Source organism: Arachis hypogaea, chromosome 2, assembly GCF_003086295.3.
Source record: "Arachis hypogaea cultivar Tifrunner chromosome 2, arahy.Tifrunner.gnm2.J5K5, whole genome shotgun sequence".
NCBI classification, from domain to species: Eukaryota; Viridiplantae; Streptophyta; class Magnoliopsida; order Fabales; family Fabaceae; genus Arachis; species Arachis hypogaea.
In genome coordinates, this window is record NC_092037.1 from 15,906,805 (window position 1) to 15,913,101 (window position 6,297).

The window sequence follows — 6,297 nt, forward strand, 5'->3', positions numbered from 1 at the left end:
TTCATCCATGCACTTCCCAGTCTCTAGGACTATGAAATCAGCAGGGATGTAATGGTCTTCAACTTTTACCAGAACATCCTCTACAAGTCCATAGGCTTGTTTTCTTGAATTGTCTGCCATCTCTAGTGAGATTTTTGCAGCTTGCACCTCAAAAATCCCTAACTTCTCCATTACAGAGAGAGGCATGAGGTTTACACTTGACCCTAAGTCACACAAGGCCTTCTTGAAGGTCATGGTGCCTATGGTACAAGGTATTGAAAACTTCCCAGGATCCTGTCTCTTTTGAGGCAGTTTCTGCCTAGACAAGTCATCAAGTTCTTTGGTGAGCAAAGGGGATTCATCCTCCCAAGTTTTATTTCCAAATAACTTGTCATTTAGCTTCATGATTGCTCCAAGGTATTTAGCAACTTGCTCTTCAGTGACATACTCATCCTCTTCAGAGGAAGAATACTCATCAGAGCTCATGAATGGCAGAAGTAAGTCCAATGGAATCTCTATGGTCTCATTTTGAGCCTCAGATTCCCATGGTTCCTCATTGGGGAACTCAGTGGAGGCCAGTGGACTTCCATTGAGGTCTTCCTCAGTGGTGTTCACTGCCTCTCCTTCCTCCCAAAATTCGGCCATGTTGATGGCCTTGCACTCTCCTTTTGGATTTTCTTCTGTGTTGCTTGGAAGAGTACTAGGAGGGAGTTCAGTAATTTTCTTGCTCAGCTGACCCACTTGTGCCTCCAAGTTTCTAATGGAGGACCTTGTTTCAGTCATGAAACTTTGAGTGGTTTTGATTAGATCAGAGACCATGGTTGCTAAGTCAGAGGTATTCTGCTTAGAACTCTCTGTCTGTTGCTGAGAAGATGATGGGAAAGGCTTGCTATTGCTAAACCTGTTTCTTCCACCATTATTATTGTTGAAACCTTGTTGAGGTCTCTGTTTATCCTTCCATGAGAGATTTGGATGATTTCTCCATGAAGAATTATAGGTGTTCCCATAGGATTCTCCCATGTAATTCACCTCTTCCATTGAAGGGTTCTCAAGATCATAAGCTTCTTCCTCAAATGAAGCCTCCTTAGTACTGCTTGGTGCATTTTGCATTCCAGACAGACTTTGAGAAATCATATTGACTTGTTGAGTCAATATTTTGTTCTGAGCCAATAGGGCATTCAGAGTGTCAATCTCAAGAACTCCTTTCTTCTGACTAGTCCCATTGTTCACAGGATTTCTTTCAGAAGTGTACATGAATTGATTATTTGCAACCATTTCAATCAGCTCTTGAGCTTCTGTAGGCGTCTTCTTCAAATGAAGAGATCCTCCAGCAGAGCTATCCAAAGACATTTTGGACAGTTCAGAGAGACCATCATAGAAAATGCCTATGATGCTCCATTCAGAAAGCATATCAGAAGGACACTTTCTGATTAATTGTTTGTATCTTTCCCAAGCTTCATAGAGGGATTCTCCTTCCTTCTGTCTGAAGGTTTGGACTTCCACTCTAAGCTTACTCAATTTTTGAGGTGGAAAGAACTTTGCCAAGAAGGCATTGACTAGCTTTTCCCAAGAGTCCAGGCTTTCTTTAGGTTGAGAGTCCAACCATGTCCTAGCTCTGTCTCTTACAGCAAAAGGGAATAGCATCAGTCTGTAGACCTCAGGGTCAACCCCATTAGTCTTGACACTGTCACAGATTTGCAAGAATTCAGCTAAAAACTGATGAGGATCTTCCAATGGAAGTCCATGGAACTTGCAATTCTGTTGCATTAGAGAAACTAATTGAGGCTTAAGCTCAAAGTTGTTTGCTCCAATGGCAGGGATAGAGATGCTTCTCCCATAAAAGTTGGGAGTAGGTACAGTAAAGTCACCCAGCACCTTCCTTGCATTGTTGGCATTGTTGTTGTTTTCGGCTGCCATAGGTTCTTCTTCTTTGAAGATTTCTATTAGGTCCTCTACAGAGAGTTGTGCTTTGGCTTCTCTTAGCTTTCGCTTCAAGGTCCTTTCAGGTTCAGGATCAGCCTCAACAAGAATGCTTTTGTCCTTGCTCCTGCTCATAAGAAAGAGAAGGGAACAAGAAAATATGGAATCCTCTATGTCACAGTATAGAGATTCCTTTAGGTGTCAGAGGAAAAGAAAAGTAGACGACAGAAGTAGAAAATTCGAACTTATCAAAGAAGATGGAGTTCGAATTTTGCATTAAGAAATAGTGTTAGTCCATAAATAGAAGGATGTGAGAAGAAGGGAAGTAATTTTCGAAAATTAAGTAAAGGATTTTGAAAACATTTTTGAAAAACACTAATTGATTTTCGAAAATGAAAGTGGAAAAGAAATCAAGTGATTTTTGAAAAAGATTTTGAAATTAGAAATAAAAAAGATTTGATTGAAAACTATTTTGAAAAAGATGTGGTTAAGAAGATATGATTAGTTTTAAAAAGATGTGATTGAGAAGATATGATTTGAAAAATATTTTAAAAAGATTTGATTTTGAAAATTAAAAACTTGGCTAACAAGAAAAGATATGATTCAAACATTAAACCTTTCTCAACAGAAAAGGCAACATACTTGAAATGTTGAATCAAATCATTGATTGATAGCAAGTATTTTAAAAAATAGAGAGAAATTGATTTTGAAAAAGATTTGATTGAAAAGATATGATTTGAAAAAGATTTGATTTTGAAAAACCTTGAAAACTTGAAAAAAAATTGCATTGAAAACAAAATCTTCCCTCTTGTGCCATCCTGGCGTTAAACGCCCAGAATGGTGCACATTCTGGCGTTTAACGCCCAAAACTATACCCTTTTGGGCGTTAAACGCCCAACCAGGTACCCTGGCTGGCGTTTAAACGCCAGTCTGTCCTTCTTCACTGGGCGTTTTGAACGCCCAGCTTTTTCTGTGTAATTCCTCTGCTGTATGTTCTGAATCTTCAATTCTCTGTATTATTGACTTGAGAAGACACAAATTAAAAATATTTTTGGATTTTTAATAATAAGGAAAAATCAAAATGCAACAAGAATCAAATAACAATGCATGCAAGACACCAAACTTAACAGTTTGTATACTACTGACACTAATGAGAATGCATATGAGACACACAAAACACTCAAGTCAAGAGAATTTAAAGATTAGAGTAAGAAATCATCAAGAACCTCTTGAAGATCACTAAGACACATGAATGAATGCATGCAATTGACACCAAACTTAAAATGAAACTAGTGTCTCAACAAGAAACATAGAATATTTTTTTTGTTTTTATGATTTTGTAAATTTTTTTGTGCTTTTTCGAAAATTAAGTGGAAAAAGATATCAAAGTTCTTAATGAGAATTCCAGGAATCAGTGCAATGCTAGTCTAAGACTCCGGTCCAGGAATTAGACATGGCTTCACAGCCAGCCAAGCTTTCAAGGAAAGTTTCGGTCCAAAACACTAGACATGGCCAATGGCCAGCCAAGCCTTAGCAGATCATTGCTCCAAAAGCAAGATTAATAGAAATCATCAAGCTCTTGTGATGATAAGTTGAAACCTCGGTCCAATGGAATTAGACATGGCTTCACAGCCAGCCAGATTTCAACAAATCATCATGAAACTCTAGAATTCATCTTTAAGAACTCTGAAAAAAAAATACCTAATCTAAGCAACAAGATGAATCGTCAGTTGTCCATACTCGAACAATCCCCGGCAACGGCGCCAAAAACTTGATAGCGCGAAATTGTGATCAATACTTTTCACAAATCAAATAATCCCTGGTAATGAATCCAAAAACTTGGTGTTCAATACCATGGCATAAACACAACTTCGCACAACTAACCAGCAAGTGTACTGGGTCGTCCAAGTAATAAACCTTACGCGAGTAAGGGTCGATCCCACAGAGATTGTTGGTATGAAGCAAGCTATGGTCACCTTGTAAATCTTAGTCAGGCAAACTCAAATGAGTATGGTGATATGCGAATAAAATATAAAGATAAAGATAGAGATACTTATGTAATTCATTGGTAGGAGTTTCAGATAAGCGTATGAAGATGCTTGTCCCTTCCGTCTCTCTGCTTTCCTACTGTCTTCATCCAATTCTTCCTACACCTTTCCATGGCAAGCTTAAGCAAGGGTTTCACCGTTGTCAGTGGCTACCTCCCATCCTCTCAGTGGAAATGTTCAACGCACCCTGTCACGGCACGGCTATCCATCTGTCGGTTCTCGATTAGGCCGGAATAGAATCCAGTGATTCTTTTGCGTCTGTCACTAACGCCCCGCCCTCAGGAGTTTGAAGCACGTCACAGTCATTCAATCATTGAATCCTACTCAGAATACCACAGACAAGGTTAGACCTTCCGGATTCTCTTGAATGCCGCCATCAGTTCTAGCCTATACCACGAAGATTCCGGTTAAAGAATCCAAGAGATATTCACCCAATCAAAGGTAGAACGGAGGTTGTTGTCAGGCACACGTTCATAGGTGAGAATGATGATGAGTGTCACGGATCATCACATTCATCAAGTTGAAGAACAAGTGATATCTTGGAACAAGAACAAGCGGAATTGAATGGAAGAACAATAGTAATTGCATTAATACTCGAGGTACAGCAGAGCTCCACACCTTAATCTATGGTGTGTAGAAACTCCACCGTTGAAAATACATAAGAACAAGGTCTAGGCATGGCCGAATGGCCAGCCTCCCAGTGATCTAAGATAGCATCAGAACAAAGGTAGCTACCCAGATATCTCAATACAATAGTAAAAGGTCCTACTTATAGAGAACTAGTAGCCTAAGGTTTACAGAGATGAGTAAATGACATAAAAATCCATTTCTGGGCCCACTTGGTGTGTGCTTGGGCTGAGCAATGAAGCATTTTTCGTGTAGAGACTCCTTCTGGAGTTAAACGCCAGCTTTAGTGCCAGTTTGGGCGTTTAACTCCCATTTTGGTGCCAGTTCCGGCGTTTAACGCTGGGAATTCTGAGGGTGACTTTGAACGCCGGTTTGGGCCATCAAATCTTGGGCAAAGTATGGACTATCATATATTGCTGGAAAGCCCAGAATGTCTACTTTCCAACGCCGTTGAGAGCGCGCCAATTGGGCTTGTGTAGCTCCAGAAAATTCACTTCGAGTGCAGGGAGGTCAGAATCCAACAGCATCTGCAGTCCTTTTTAGTCTCTGAATCAGATTTTTGCTCAGGTCCCTCAATTTCAGCCAGAAAATACCTGAAATCACAGAAAAACACACAAACTCATAGTAAAGTCCAGAAAAGTGAATTTTAACTAAAAACTAATAAAAATATACTAAAAACTAACTAGATCATACTAAAAACATACTAAAAACAATGCCAAAAAGCGTACAAATTATCCGCTCATCAAGACTCAATCCAACTATGAAAGAGGTGGTCCAAAAAGAGGTAATGAAATTATGGGAAGCAGGTATTATTTACCCTATTTCTGACAGTCCTTGGGTAAGTCCTGTGCAGGTAGTTCCCAAGAAAGGAGGGATGACAGTGATCAAGAATGAAAAGAATGAGCTTATTCCTACAAGAACAGTCATAGGATGGAGAATGTACATAGATTACAGGAGGCTCAACACCGCTACAAGGAAGGATCATTTCCACCTCCCTTTCATTGATTAGATGCTTGAGAGGTTAGCTGGTCATACTTTTTATTGTTTTCTAGATGGATATTCTGGATATAATCAAATTGCAGTGGACCCTCAAGATCAAGAGAAGACAACATTCACATGCCCCTTTGGAGTATTTGCTTATAGGAGAATGGCATTTGGACTTTGCAATGCTCCAGCAACTTTTTAGAGGTGTATGCTTTCAATTTTTTCTGATATGGTTGAAAAGTTTATTGAGATATTTATGGATGACTTTTCTGTTTTTGGTAATTTTTTTGAATCCTACCTTAAACATTTATCTCTTGTCTTGAAACGGTGTCAAGAATCAAACCTTGTTTTAAATTGGGAAAAAATGCCATTTTATGGTTACAGAAGGCATTGTTCTTGGACATCGGATTTCAAGTAAGGAAATTGAGGTTGACAGAGCAAAGGTGGAGGTAATTGAAAAATTACCACCACCAACTAATGTTAAGGCAATTAGGAGTTTCTTGGGTCATGCAGGATTTTATAGAAGATTTATAAAAGATTTTTCTAAAATTGCTAAACCATTGAGCAACCTTTTGGTTCTTGATGTTCCTTTTGTCTTTGATTCTGATTGTCTGCATGCTTTTGAAACTCTGAAGGCAAACCTTACCTCTGCTCCCATTATAGCTCCCCCTGACTGGGATTTACCATTTGAATTAATGTGTGATGCTAGTGATTTTGCTATAAGAGCTATTTTAGGACA

At 39.1% G+C, this 6,297-nt stretch overlaps 1 non-coding gene across 1 annotated transcript; it reads left to right on the forward strand.

Moving 5' to 3' along the window:
- The first annotated feature begins 1,383 nt into the window (after positions 1-1,383).
- On the forward strand, positions 1,384-1,491 carry LOC112766499 (small nucleolar RNA R71). The gene has a single exon (XR_003184401.1). It is a non-coding gene; the product is annotated as a small nucleolar RNA R71 (small nucleolar RNA).
- The last annotated feature ends 4,806 nt before the right edge of the window (positions 1,492-6,297 follow it).